The sequence below is a fragment of the Danio rerio genome, chromosome 3, assembly GCF_049306965.1.
Source record: "Danio rerio strain Tuebingen ecotype United States chromosome 3, GRCz12tu, whole genome shotgun sequence".
NCBI lineage: Eukaryota > Metazoa > Chordata > Actinopteri > Cypriniformes > Danionidae > Danio > Danio rerio.
In genome coordinates, this window is record NC_133178.1 from 27,178,881 (window position 1) to 27,194,283 (window position 15,403).

At 37.5% G+C, this 15,403-nt stretch overlaps 1 long non-coding RNA gene across 1 annotated transcript in view; it reads right to left on the bottom strand.

The window, feature by feature from the left end:
* Nucleotides 1-10,160: 10,160 nt before the first annotated feature.
* Nucleotides 10,161-15,403, bottom strand: part of LOC141381208 (uncharacterized) — a 58,585-nt gene continuing 53,342 nt past the window's right edge. The window contains exon 4 of the long non-coding RNA XR_012401014.1: nt 10,161-11,323. This is a non-coding gene — a long non-coding RNA (uncharacterized lncRNA). The remainder of the gene's footprint in view (nt 11,324-15,403) is intronic.

Consider the following 15,403-nt stretch of genomic DNA (forward strand, 5'->3'; position numbering starts at 1 on the left):
AGAGAGGGAGAAAAAGAAAAAAGAACTAGAGGAAGAAAAAGACAATGTGTGTCGGCAGTGGGTGTACTGTTTATGGGCCAGGCAGAAGATCGTTTAGTGCTGAAAGCTTCAGCTATCCTGTCAATGGGATTATGTGATGTAAAATTTGGTGTCCTGGGAGCACACAAGTAAACGTCTGTACCATACATGCTAAATGTGATCAGTGGTGCAACAGTTCATTACCCTTATTAATAACAAATCTGGGAACATTTCCCAAAGCAAAAGTTGTTTCTCAATACACATTGAACCTTAATGAACAAAGTTTGGTGTTTTACCACTTCATGACATGGCTTAGTATCATTCCAAGATATCATTCCAGGAACATTTTGGGCCCTATCATACATCCAGTGCAATAAGGCGCAAGACATGTTTGGCGTAACTTGTTGCTATTTTCAGACCAGCACAAGGCTAATTTTCATATTTTGTGCTACGTTGTTTAAATACCAAATCCATTTGTGCCACTTTGTGGACTTATGTATGTGCTGGTCTGAAAAGGAAGTGTGTTAAGGTGGCACGTTGCTATTTTGAGAAACTGAAATGAAACTGCATCATTAACCATCTAAAAGCTAGTCTAAAGACCAGTGCAGAGCGTTTTTGTTATGCACCTATGTCTAAATGCTTAAACATTGCTTAATACACACAGGATGTTCAGCAAAACACAATTTTACCTATATGAAAAAATTTAGAATTAAAATGTTACAATAAATATAATTTTCTATGTAAATAAACCACTACCTCCATGCCTTTTTTACGTCGGGGGGCTTTTTATAGTTTATTAATGACAATTTGCATATGTATATTATTGTTTTTATTAGCAGTATTATTTACTTCATGCACATTTATATTTGTTTAATTAAAAACAAGTTTAGATGTGTCCACCTGTCTGGTTTTGGAGATTTATGTGTCACCATATGAGGTATAAGAATAGGACGTGGGTTTGTATATTACTGATATATAACTGTTTGGTTATTTTGAAAACACTTCAGTATTATTGTTCATTTATTTATTTGCTATATGTAGGCTGATGAATGTCTTCAGTGGAGTGTGTACAACACTGTTTCTTATCCACAAAATAAAGGAGTAAAGTAAAGAGTAAAAGTAAAGTAAAGAGAAAGTAAAGAGGTAGAATGGAGGAGGCTCGTTCTTTATCCTTACACTGCAGATGGCCTGTTAAACTGTTTTCTTGCTAGTGAAGCATTCAGTTTTTCCATTCAGTTTTTCCACTAACAAAGTTTGCCATGTAAATAGCAAATGCATCACAACACAACAAATAGAATAAGCACAACTCTGTTAGACCATGCGCTGGGGCGCAAACCGTATTTTTCTGTCCTTAAAATGGCAAAAGTGGATTCTGACTCACCCTTAATGCTTTTGCACCATGCACTTTAGACTTTGCGCCTAGATATCAAATAGCAGATGTAATGGTCTATTTTAAACAGTTCGGTGTACATTCAGCGTAACAAACCGAATAATTTATATTATAAATATCTTTTATTACAGTGTTATACAAACCTTAATCTACATCTTTTAATTCATGTATTCAGGAACACTCTGGAGCCCAAGACCTAATATAAATTTTTCTAAGTAAAGTTTCACAAACTAATTTTGAAAGGAGCATGTGATATGATCGATTGTGACTTGTCTTTAATCTGTAATCATTATTAAGCCAATCATATCATAGCTAACTATAGATAGCTCAACAAGCATTACTCCCTCATCTTCGTTTTTTTTTTTTCAAGAATCTCCCCCGTCCACTCCATCTCTACTTTCCTACTACCTGATCTCATAACCCCTTACATGCTCATTGACCAGGCAGGAGCTCTGGCCTCAATTATCCTCAAGCTCAGGGTTCTCTCCCGTAAGCCAAACCTGCTATTTTAATCAAGCAATATCTAAGTGTGAACTCTTTAAAACAAAGAAATAAAACATGTGAAGTAGAATTTAGAGGTGATATTTATTATTTACAACATTATTCTCAATGTTAATTTCATCTTGAAGAAGTTATTTAACAGAAGCCACTAACTGCATCATATTAATAATGACGGAACAATATTGTTTGTGTCAATGTGGTTTGAATGATAGATAAAACTACTACAAGTTTGGGAAACGGTTGTGACTAGTTAGATATTTTTTCCGTTGCTACATACCTACTATGACAGTTTGGCACCCATGAGCAGTCACATGAAAGAGAGCAGACAAATGAAAAGAGAAGCCAATTTACATCTGACCATACATATTTTAAAAGACATTATAGATGACATTGTCAAAGGTTGTCCCAATGAAATGAACATGAACATCAAATGAAATTTCTTGATTGAATTTAATTAACTATTGAACTATTTAATAAACATGAGACAGCACTATCACCTCACAGTAAAAAGATTGCTGGTTTGAGTCCCGGCTGGGTCAATTGGCATTTCTGTGAGGGGTTTGCATGATCTCCAAGTGTCCGTGTGTGGTTTCCTCTAGGTGTTCCAGTTCCCCATAGAGTTTAAAGACATGTGGTATGGTGAACAAAAAAAAACTAAGTTGGCCAAAGTGTATGTGTGTTGTAAATGAGTGTGTATGGATGTTTCCCAGTACTGGGTTGCAGCTAAAAAGAGCATCTGCTGTGTAAAACATACGCTGGAATAGTTGGCAGAGCATTCTGCTGTGGTGACCCCTGGTGAATAAAGGGACTAAGCCGAAGGAAAATGAATGAATGAATGAACTAATTGAATAATCAAAGCTTAGTAATAATACTCATAGTAAAACTGTGGTTTTAATCAATATATCAAAAAAGTAGTTAATATTTCATTGGGTTTCTTGTAAATACATTTAATAAATTATAATAAAAAACACTACATTGCTCAGCATAATCGAATACACCCCATTTTGAAAATGAATATTTTTATCCATTTCTCAGTGAATATAGGCAATGTATTTTGGTGCATTTAAACATCCAATTATTCATTCATTTATGCATTTTCTTTTCGGCTTAGTCTCTATATTAATCCAGGGTCGCCACCGTGGAATAAATGGCCAACTTATTTAGCACATGTTTTATGCAGCGGATGCCTTTCTAGCTGCAACCCATCTTTGGGAAACATCCATACACACTCATACACTACGGATAATTTAGCCTACCCAATTCACATGTACAGCATGTCTTTCGACTGTGGGGGAAACGCGGTGAGAACATGCAAACTCCACACAGAAATGGCAACTGACCCAGCCGAAACTCAAACCAGCAACCTTCTTGCTGTGAGGCGACAGCACTACCTACTGTGCCACTGCGTCGCTAAGTACATTTAAACAAAGCAGATTTATTAATATTTAGAAATATTAATTAAATAATATTTTAGTCAGCAAATATATTTAGAAACTGAAGGATAATACAATTAAATTCAAGCAAAAAAATTAACAACTACAAATACATACATATATGCTAAGCACTGTATATACACAATACATGCATGTGCAACACTCAGATCAGACCATCCTTTCTCAGGAATGCATTCATTAAAAACAAAAACACAAAAGCAACCCACTGTTATTAATTCTTTATCAATTTCATAATTATTTTGTGGATACAGTTTCAAAAAGTGTTGAATTTACATTGGCATCTTGATGCTTTAATTAGAACTTGCCAACTCCATGAATGCAAATCCTTTCTGGAAGGACTTAAGCACACCATATGCTAAGATAGTAAGCAAAGCTTTTTATCTTCTATTAAAAGAGTAAACAAAAACAAAGTGTTTAATCTGACCACATTTTAATCAAGAATTAAAAACATACTGTAAATGCATTTTGTAATTGGGCACTAACTAGGCACTTAAAAATCACCTCAACCAATAAACTGGCTTTATGCAGAGATACACTTAAAACTTTGGATGATTCTTAATATACAATCGTCAACGTTCTTGTGTCTTCATAATCTCGTGTAACATCATCATTAACTGACAAAGTTCAGTTCCAAAACTCAAGACCACAAGAACAGAGAACGTGTGAAATTTTTTTGGTATCAGGAGCACATCCAGGATGCATCTAGAGCAGACTTGAGAGCAAAATTCGCTTCATTCGTTGTGGCTGGGAAGTGCAGCATTTCATATAGATTTAATATTAAAGTTCAAAGATATAACTTATGTGTCTCAGGAGTTTCCCTAAATACGACAGTGAAAGTAAGCATTACCATAAAAATCTTAATTCATAAAATCATAAATTATAAACACATTAAGGGTGTTTATCTGCTAAAATTCAAAATAAAATTAGTTTTATGTGTATTATGCAATGTTTATTTGTAAGGTATTTATGCAGAGTATATATTTTGAAAGGGAAAAACAATAAATCATTGTATGATTCTTCTGAGATAACTTTGCAAGAACGGTCTCCACAAGAACGCAAATCCGCCAAAACAGCCTTTAACATCTAGAAACATCTAATAGCTAATGCTAACCAGCCAAGCAACAGCAAAGCCACCCTCACCACATCACCCATTGAGCATTTATCAACGCCTGGTCCATCACCTTCAATAGTTTACTACATTTAAAGAGCCCATATTATGGGTTTTTGAAAATTCCCCTCCATGTAGTGTGTAACACAGCTCTAAGTGAAGTGAAGTATCCAGCTAAGGCTTAAATCTGTAAGAATACAGTGTTTAAAACGGTTGATTCATCTATAAAAGAGTCGACTCATAGTGCTTCAAACATAGTGCTTGATACCGACTCATTAGGTGTTTCGCCATGACGTACGAACGAAACCAAGTTATTCACGTGCACGCGCAAACCCGGGAGATTTCAAACCTGAGGCCCCGCCCTCTGACGCAGAAACCCAGACACACACACACACCCACAAACACACGCACACCCACAAACACACGCACACAAACAAACACACGCACACAAACATGCCGGTCGATTGAAGTCACACTGCAGATGGATATTTTATTGAGTCTCTACCCAAAGATGAAACCTCAGCATTATAACCAAGCAGTTGGAAACTTCTGGAAGCTACATGCTACAAAGAATACTTCATCTGAGTTTGTTAAAGGAAGGATCAGTAAAGAGTAACTGATGGACGTCAGGATGGGTTTCTTCCATTTCTCAAGTGTAAGTACGTGCGGTTAAAGTTGTTGCCTCGTTTACTCTAGCTTGCAAATGTATTTAGTTGTGATTTGTTACTTGTAACCGCGTGTACTGTATCAGGTTAACTGGATATTTTATCTTATCGCGTGCAAAGTCACGTTAAAAACGCGACGCGTGCTGTTTGTTTATGGAGCTCCGTGCTAGAGTTCTGCTCCCGCGATTTATTCGGAAATTTATTCCCGCGCCGCAGAAATCTGGCGCGGGGACAGCCGCGGGAATAAATTTCCGAATAAATCGCGGGAGCGGTCGGTAACGGGTTTAATTTGGGACGGGAGCGGGCTGTCTAGCAATATCACGGATATTGCTATGCGAATTAGAAAGAGAGAGTCTGCGTGGTGCTTGTGTGTGTGTTAGTGCGCACGCGCGCGTATGAGAGAGAGCGAGAGAGAGAGAGAGAGAGAGAGAGAGAGAGAGAGAGAGAGAGAGAGAGAGAGAGAGAGAGAGAGAGAGAGAGAGAGAGAGAGAGAGAGAGCGAACGAACAAACGAGCTTTGTGTGCTTTGTGCTGTGTGTGTGTGTTTATACAGACAGCTTGGCTGTCTGGACTGTATACTGGGTGATTTTTGGTTGTGTTCTCCGCTCTAGCGGGACCGGGCGCGGCGGGCAGAAAACGGAGCGGGTTCTCAGGCTAAAACCTGGCGGGTGCGGGCGGAAGCGGGAGCGTTGTCATCCGGAGGTGTGTGTGTGTTTTTGTGTGTGTGTGGTATGGCGAGTACACGACTGTCTCCTTCGTTCGGTTATCCGTGGCACTATCCACTCGCCAAAGTGTGGCAGCTAAAATCCACGTCTACACTATCGAGCGTGTATGAACTGTGATTACTTTTTAAATTGCTGATTAGCTATTGGCCATTTCCCTCTCTGACTGAAGGCAGTCGACCAATCGCGACAGACTGTCATCGGTCCAATCAGCGCAGATTAGCTCCGCGCTAAGGAGGGGTTTGGGAACAAATGAATCACTGGACGATTCATACAGGAGTCGCTGGGATAATTAGGTAAAAATAAATGCAGATTATAAGACCATGAAAGTGTTTTTTGACCTTGCATGCATATTAGACTGTTGTTGGAGACCCTTACAACCAGGATATGACCCTATTTCATGTATAATATGGGCTCTTTAATAAAACACTCGGCACCGCTCTGAGAACTTGCATCAGGAAGGTAAGTTAACTGGACCTCTGAGCTGTGCCTTAGAGAAAAAGTGAACTTTAGGATGCCACAATACACTACTCAATAATTTGACATGAAGCCCTCCTTCCCAATGCCATTAAAAAAAAAAATCAGAGTTAGTAATAGCAAAGTAGGGGGACACAATATTACTTTCTTAAATTATGTATAGTCTGTAATACATACACCATGATAAACAACCTTCATGAAATATTTAACCGGCTCCCCCCGATCCTCTCTCAGTCTCTCCATTGATATGACTTTCCTCTTTAATAGTGTGGCGGCAGACACATAATAACCTTTGTCGTCGGAAACATGCTGCGCTGTGCGTTAGCAGCCGAAAAAGAAGGGAAAATAGGAAGAAATGCAGTGCTAAATGTTTGCTTCGAAATTCATAAAGCGCATTACTGGGTGAGATGGAGCGTGAAAGGATTCTATCCAGTGAACACACATGCTGGCTACACTGGCTCAGAGCATATACAGGCCTGGCTGCTGTTTTCTACCCTCATTTAATTGCACATTTCCATGGTTACTGCCATACTTGGGGAGAGAAGAAGACAATAAACAAAAACAAGAAAACAAACTAAAAATATTGCCATCCCAATCACTCAAAGCCAAAATAAGGCCGGGGTGAAGATGCTACAAAGTATATAAGCTCAATATTTATTTTGACATCACGCTATTGAAAAGGAAGTCCTTTGAAAATCATAGTCGAAAGGCTTACATCTTTGAGACAGTAAAAACTTTGCTTAGTCACCTAGGAGACTAGCTGTATTTTTAGTCGTGTAGCCTCTGGTGTTTTGCAAACATATTTCTTCCTTTGTAATGGATTTCTCATTCGGAAAAGTGCAGCGGGTGAAGGTAATTTCAGACAAGAGGGCCGCCGGAGCACGCTCGGACACATTTACATGTGAAGAATACGGCCGAGAGCATGACCTGAGCACATTCATTCCTCTCCGCTCAAGAGTTCAGACTTAACTGATGCAATTCCAAAGCAGGGAAGATGCAACGCCACTGCAGTACAGTACATTTCCCATCACCGTGAACTACCCTAAATCCATTCTACCTCTTCCCTAGCACTGCGAGAGCACGAGACATTCACACACAACAGTGCATATTTTTTCCTTTTTTTTCCCTTTCGTCCACTGGGGATACATCAAATGAATATCCACCAGCATTGTCTGGCTTTTATGCTGAGAAAATGGAGAATGCCAGTATGAATTCAGAGTAGAAATAGCATGCCTTCACCGAGCTCGGGGCTGTCACACTGTGTATGTCAGTCATGTGACAAGCACAATGCCATTGGTTGGGGCCTAGATATGCTGACCAAAGAATAAGAGATAAACTCTGATTCTTCACCCAGACAAAATGAAACCTTCACTGCGCACAGCTGAGCTCCTCCACGAGCCTTCGGATGGTTTACTCGATCAAGAGCTTCCCTCTTAACATAATGTCAGAAACAATACCCCTGTCACAAAGCTACCATCTGCCAGTTAGTTTGCAGCAATCTGCAAGACGAGTGACTAATGCCTGAATGGAGGGTTTCGGTGGAAGAATGTAAATGAAGAAAACTCAAAACAAAATTCTGTCAAACAACATAACTCTGGAGTGTACTGGATATGCTTTTTGTGTCCATGCTAGGCACTTAGTTTTTTCATACATAAAACTGTTGTCGTTAAGTACATTGCACTTGTATGTACACACCTGCTGTGTAGAATCTGAGTTAATTGCTAAAGATGCACTAGAATTTTCAACACAGGCTCATTCTGAAAATGTAGTCCCGTGGACGTTTCTGGAGACCACGAATTATGTAGCTGGAGGTACGAATGGCTGCATTTACTTTTTTTTTTTAATTAATGCTACAGGGCACTATGAAGCCGTTGCACTTACCAGCTGATCATTTACTTCTGTGTGGGGGGCTTTCCCGCCACAACCAGTTTGTCCAGTTAGCTCGTCGTGTCCATCAGCGGACTTGAGATGCAGAGAGGAGTTGACCTCAACGACGACGACCGCATTCGCGTCCGGGGAAGAGCAGTTCCAGAAATCAGGTAAGACAAAAACAGACAAACACGTAAATAACAGGGTAAGAATATGGTAAAATCTGAAAATGTGATAAAAATCAGACAAGGGCTTTTTTTTTCTGGCCGGTTTTTGTAAATTGCCAGTTGGGTTTCGGTAAGTAAGTGGGTGGGCGGGTCAATCGATAAAATTGGTTGGGTTTAGGGAAAGAGGAGGGTGGGTCAGTCGATTAGCAGGTCGCCCAGTCGGCCATTCACGCACGAGAGAAATTTGAGATGTGAAAAAGCGCACACAGCTGCCTCTCGTGGATTCACAAAAACAAAAACTGCAAAAATATGTACCTCCTAGGATGTATTTCGCAGTCTCCAGAAACTTCCACAGGACTACGTTTTCAGAATAAGGCTTGGTTGAATATTTTCCTTCAAAAATCTATTTTATTTGATGTAAAAGTGAACAAAACAGTAATAACTAAGGGCGTAAGAGCACAGATATTCATACCAAAAATCATTGTATTGTGCATTTCCGAAAACCATCGTTAGCCAACTAAGGTCACAAGTTTTGTCGTTACAAACATACAGTTCGTAGATTTGACGTTTCCCAAATTCGTCGTTCTTACGAACATTCACAAACTGCACCGCAAACCTATCCGCTTGCAACTACACCTCTAGAGCTGCAGTTAAAAGCATAGTTTCTGGTTGTGTTGTAGTCCCAGTTAACCCCCTATGCCCAAATACCTTTGAACGTCCCAACATTTAAACTTTCAAAGTATTTTTACAGTTCAGTTTTAGCGATCTTTATATTGAAAGTTGCGTTCCCTTTGTAGTGCACTTTGAAAGCATTTATGCCATTTTGAACGCAGCCGTGCCTCATGATGAAAGCTATAGGTGACCTATAGTGGAATTTTCATGTCTCCAAAGATTGTGAAAACAAAAATATATAGCATACATTAATGGTTTTAATTTATAGTAGGTAATTTATTAAGAAATGTATCTGTACTGTATATGACATGGGCCTGTTGGTTAGAACATTTGTGCAATGGTTTGAACGTGTCAAACTGTAAAAGTAGACTTTAACAATAAATAAAATAAAAAGCAAATAAACAACATCCTACTTAATAATAACAATAATAAAATTATCATTAATAATAATAATAATAATAATAATAATAATTATTATTGATGTTTTTGATATTATTATTGTTATTGTTATTATTATTATTATAAGTAGAATTGTTTTATTTCTTAGTAAATAGACTGTAAAAAACAACTATTAACAATTTACTGTATATGATTTCTATATGATATTAGAATACATGTTAGCTAAGTGATTTTATGTTTTAGTATAGAATATGGAATATTCTCATTCACATTTGTTAATGAAACATAGGCCCTATACGTTTACATATATTTCAATTAATATGGAAATTGATTTTACCAAACCTAATATTGTATTGTTTTAAAAATGCATATACATTTAAAGCAATATAATTTGCAAAAAAAAAAAAAAGTTTTTTTTTTTTTCCTCTGAAGAAGTTGCTACTCCACCTCATTTAGAGTGTCGATATGGATGTTTTACGTTATAACAAACATTGTTCGATGGATCTGTGACAGATAAACTACAGTTTTGGGAACCACTCAACACTACATCGTTCTTTTCCCAAACAATGCATCATACTATGATAGTTCAGCGGTGAGTTATGTTGTTGTTGTTTGGAAAATGTACCACTGTAAACCATGTGTACCAAGCAAATACATTGCTATAACTACTATATATATGGAATCTAATTAGAAAGCTATCTTTTTTTTTATTATTCTATGGATATCATTTTGGAAATATTAAGATCAATTTTGGTCTATACTGTTTGAGTTGAGTCATAAATAAACCTTCACTAGACATTATATTTTATGTTTTAGACATATATTTTAACTTCAATAATCACAAGAAACATTGTGCTGCCTTTCAGTCTGTCACTATGCAATAGTCTCTGACCAATAAAATGGAATCCCAGATTTGTCGCTCACATGTACATTTATTTACTGTTATGAAGTGCATCATCTCTGTTCTGTCAACTTTTGATGTTAAAAATTCAACCCTTCAGTTTAACAAAGAGACTTTTATTGAAATTGTAGTAATTTTAAAGAATATGTTGTATAAGAAATGATGTAGATGTATGTATTATGTAGAGAATTGTGTCAGTAAAATAAAAAATGCCAACCCAGGGCAATATATCAATTCAAACTATTAAAAATTGTCAATAAAAGTGACTTTTTCAAGTGTTTTAACATCAAATGTAGCAGAAAGAGGAAATATCAAAGTTTCAAAATGCTATTTAATACCATAAATAAATGACAAATATGAAAAAGTGTTACTTTATGGATTTCTTTTACAGTGCAGATGAGTAGAGACTATTAAACAAAAACATAGCATTTCAGATTTTGTCAATTTTGACAAACATACCATGCATTCCATCTAACAAGTGTAAAAAATCTGAATTGTATTAACACAAATTTGGGTTTTTAAATTGTTGTAACCCAGATTTAACCTAACCATCGTCATTCCACCAAAATATAGTTTAAAACAAGCCAGCATTTTTAGAGTAAATAAGAGAAAATTGTACTATTTGCATACAGTGTTATTTACTTCAGCTATCCACTATCAAACACACACTCGCCACCATTTTTAGGTCACCAGTTGATAACTGCAAACACCAATTCCTGGGTTTACAGAAAAGATGTGCAGCACTGAGAGACATTAATACTTGGCCAAGGTCAGTACCTGGAGTCTGTAACTCAATAATCTGTTGGCTAAGATATAATCAGAGGAAGACAAGTAGTTGTTAGTGGTCCCTGCACACTGAAGAATGAATCAATCCATCCAGTGACAGAACAATTCCACGAGCGGGGGATCAGCTTTTCTCTCCAGCCAAGATGACAGACAACTGCTCTTGATTGGCCATTGAGCAAGACGCGTCCCAAGGAGCTGCAAGACAAAGTGACATAAATGCGATACATATTTCGTATGTGATAAGTTCGTGCATTAGCTGTTCGGAAAAAAAAGCGTATTATCATACTCTTGTCCTAAAAGATGACAGTAATGGGGGAAAATTGCACCAAGTAAGAGACTCAACATGATTGAGTCTTATTCCCTGTTTTGCAGTTTGCTGTCCATCCATATGCGCAGGATAATAAATATAATCACAACGCATAACACAGTTACCCAAAAGACACCTTTAATCATCGAATTTCAAAAGAAGCTCCAGCGGGAATATGTTTAGCCCACATAAAGTACATTTTCTTGTGTATCGAGCACACTCTTTGGCTGTTTTAAATTTCCCAAAATGCTTTGACCCTGCAAAAACAACTTGCATACATTTGCTCCTCCAAGAGCAAAATCAATTAGGTGAGTGACCCCTTTTGTCACAAGCCGTTTACAGCGGCATGTTTATTTGTTGCTTTCTCCACCAGTCAACATGCTCTTATTCACCATGATCAAGGTCACTCTCCTCTATTTATTCTGCATTACCGAGCCATCGCCACAAAATCCCTTTCCTCCATCCAAGTCTGGACTGATGCGCAATGACCCGACTACCGTGGCCAATACAACTGCGGAGAGAAACCAAATTGCCTCACTGACTCTGCCTCCGTAAATGCTTAAATTGCAACGGACAGATTGGACATCGGTCTTCACTGGACACAATTAACCACAGAGGTGCAGCTAGTGAGCCCCAAAAGATCCCTCTGCCCTTCAGAGTTATCAGGTGCGCCTGCGGGACCCTGATAAGACCAATAAAGTCTGGTTGGGGCGCAGCAGAGGAACGCTCCATTCATCCTCAGAACAAGTCTTTATCTCGCGCTCTCCCTCGTCCTCTGTCAATATTCCCCAAACGTGCCCCTGTTTGACCATATCAAGCAAATTATTGGCATGAAAGGCAAACGGATTGAAGTGAGTCGAAGGGGTTGAGTGGTTAGGTGGCACGTATGGGCAGTGGATCTGTCGTGAGGGAGAAGAAAGGAAATGAAACTACTGACATGCATTCCTTTGCATTTGAATAAACGGATTTGTTGTGGAGAATTTCGGTAAGGGCTTAGAGATACACCAAAGTACTGAATATTATTTGTGCAGTAATATGGAATTATCATAATTATTTTGTCTACAAAAAATGAAGGACAGACACCCTAGATCACAAAACATTATATTGCAGGGGTATATTTTTAACAGTAACCAAAAACACGTTGCTATTTCAATTATTAAAACATAGAAACAATGCATACTTTAATTAAAAATGATTTATTTTCTTTTATGTCTAGAATATTAAGTAAGGATCATGTTTCATGAATATAATATGTAAACTGCCAATTGTAAATCTATCAACACTTAATTTGTGTTTACTAATATGCAATGGTACGAGCTTAATTTTGTTCAACTTTAAATGCAACTTTCTCAATATTTAGACACCTGCCAAATATTGGTCAATGTTAATAAACCATACAGTAATGGAAAGCTTATTTATTCAGCTTTTCGTTTTTTACATTTATACTTGTAGAGATTTATAAATCTCAGTTTCAAAAGAATAACATTTTGACTGCATGGTCTTGTGGTGGAGGGTTACAGGATTAAGAATGCCAATGCTTACTTTAAATGCAACAAGTCAAAATAGAGAGCAAGACATTGTATATATGTAAACATGAATGAATAACAGACACCTGTAACATGATTATCATTATTATCCTCATAGCAAGGATTATTTGCCTCATAGCAAAAAGTTCACTGGTTCAAGCCTCGGCTGGGTCAGTTGGCATTTCTGTGTGGAGTTTGCATGTTTTCCCCATGTTGGCATGGGTTTCCTCCGGGTGCTCCAGTTTCCCCCACAGTCCTACTGTACTGTATGTAGTATGAACTGGATTAAGAACAATAAGAAAATGTTCAAAATAATTTCCTTTAAAATTCTATACTGAAATAATTTATCAGAAAGAAAGAAAGAAAGAAATAAAGAAAGAAAGAAATAAAGAAAGAAAAATAAATATTTCCTCTATTAATCGGATTATTTTTATTTCATAAGCTTATTGATTATTATTTATATGATAAATAATTATCTTGTCCATTTCAATTCAAATGACTTTTGAGAATTTTATTACCTCTTTGACACCGTTTTATAAACAATTTGTTGAATCTTTTTTTATCTTTCTGCATTGTAGCTTGGTACGTTATCTGAGTTTGTCAAATAAGAACAGGTTGAGTAGCCTTGTGAAGGTGGCAGGCAAGATTATCAATTTATCAGATTATCGATTTTAACCAAACTGGTCCAATGGTAATTTACCATGATTATGTTTTAAAGACAGCCAGGGTATCTTATGCACCCCTGATAACCCATTGTATTGTGTGTTTCAGCTTCTGCCATCAGGACATCATTTTAGAATTCCTAGGACAAACAGAATTAGAAATTCTTTTATAATGGTGGCCATTAGGTCATTAAATGAGTCCAGCGGGAAGGGAAATGCATCTAAAAAATGATGTATTGTATGTTTTGTGGTGGCATCGTGGTGGCGCAGTAGGTAGTGCTGTCGCCTCTCAGCAAGAAGGTCCCTGGTTCGAGCCTCGACTGGGTCAGTTGGTGTTTCTGTGAGGAGTTTGCATGTTCTCCCTGCGTTCGCGTGAGTTTCCTCCAAACTTTTCCGGAAACGGTTTCCCCCACAGTCCAAAGACATGCCGGACAGGTTAATTGGGTAGGCTAAATTGTCCGTAGTGTATGAGTGTGAATAAGTGTTTTCCACAGATGGGTTGCAGCTGGAAGGGCATCCGCTGTGTAGAACATGTGCTGGATAAATTGATGGTTCATTCCTCTGTGGCGACCCCAGATTAATAAAGGGACTAAGCCGAAAAGAAAATGAATGAATGAATGAATGTTTTGTGGTAATATTTGGTAATGTGTACATAAAAGTTATCATGTGTTGTGGCACCTTGCTGCAATTTTAGTTTCCCTAAACTGGATAATACATTTGAATCTGGGTCTGAGTCTTGTATTATTATTAAAGTCTTGAACTTGACATTATAGAAAAGTGGAGTAAAAATATCTAAATATCAGTATAATATAATATAATATAATATAATATAATATAATATAATATAATATAATATAATATAATATAATATAATACCTATAACATTTTCCAAATACAATTCTGTACCATTTTTCATAATAAAAAACAAACTAAATCTCCATTCATTTTCAGAAAACTCTTTATCCTATGCTCTCCCTCTGTCAATATTCTCCAAACGTGCCACTCTTTGACCATATCAAGCAAATTATTGGCATCAAAGGCAAATGGCAGTGATATGGGAGCGAGTCAAAGAGGTTGAGTGTTTTGGTGGCATGAGCGGGCGATGGATCTCTGTCTGTCGTGAGAGAAAAGAAAGGAGCGCTAGAAATCCTCTTACGGGTGGAATACTGATGAGAGCGTGATTGAGCTGGTGCGCGAGCGATGGAGAAGTGATGTCACTGATGAGGCTATTGCAGGCAGCTGGAAATGACAGCAGGAACCTGACGCCAGCTCTGCCTTCTGGCTCAGACAGACTCCCGCTGCTCACCTCTCACACCGCACAAACCATCTCAACTCTAGTCAACAACACCTCCACAGCTGTCTTTGGTAGCGATGTTGAGAACACCAATATAAAAGAGCTTTGTGAAAACCAGAACAAGCCAGGAAATCCCAATCTGCTACAGATTATATGTAATAACCTCATAGCACAGCAAACACATGCATGTCGCATATTTTTAAAGCTCTATTTCAGGATTCGAGATTTGTCCTCGAAGAAAATTTGTCTTGGACACATGAGCTGCCACGTATGAAATACCTAAAAGATACATTATATTATACAACCCAGTGGACACTGATGTCAAAACAATGCCAAAAAACAAATAGAGAAAATCTAGTAAAAAAAATTACATTGGCATCAAAACACTGAACTGTAATCGATTTGTGACAACATCTTTTGATGGCAATACAGGATCATATATTTATATTTGATGCCATCAGAAAGATAGTATTCAAAAGTCAAAAA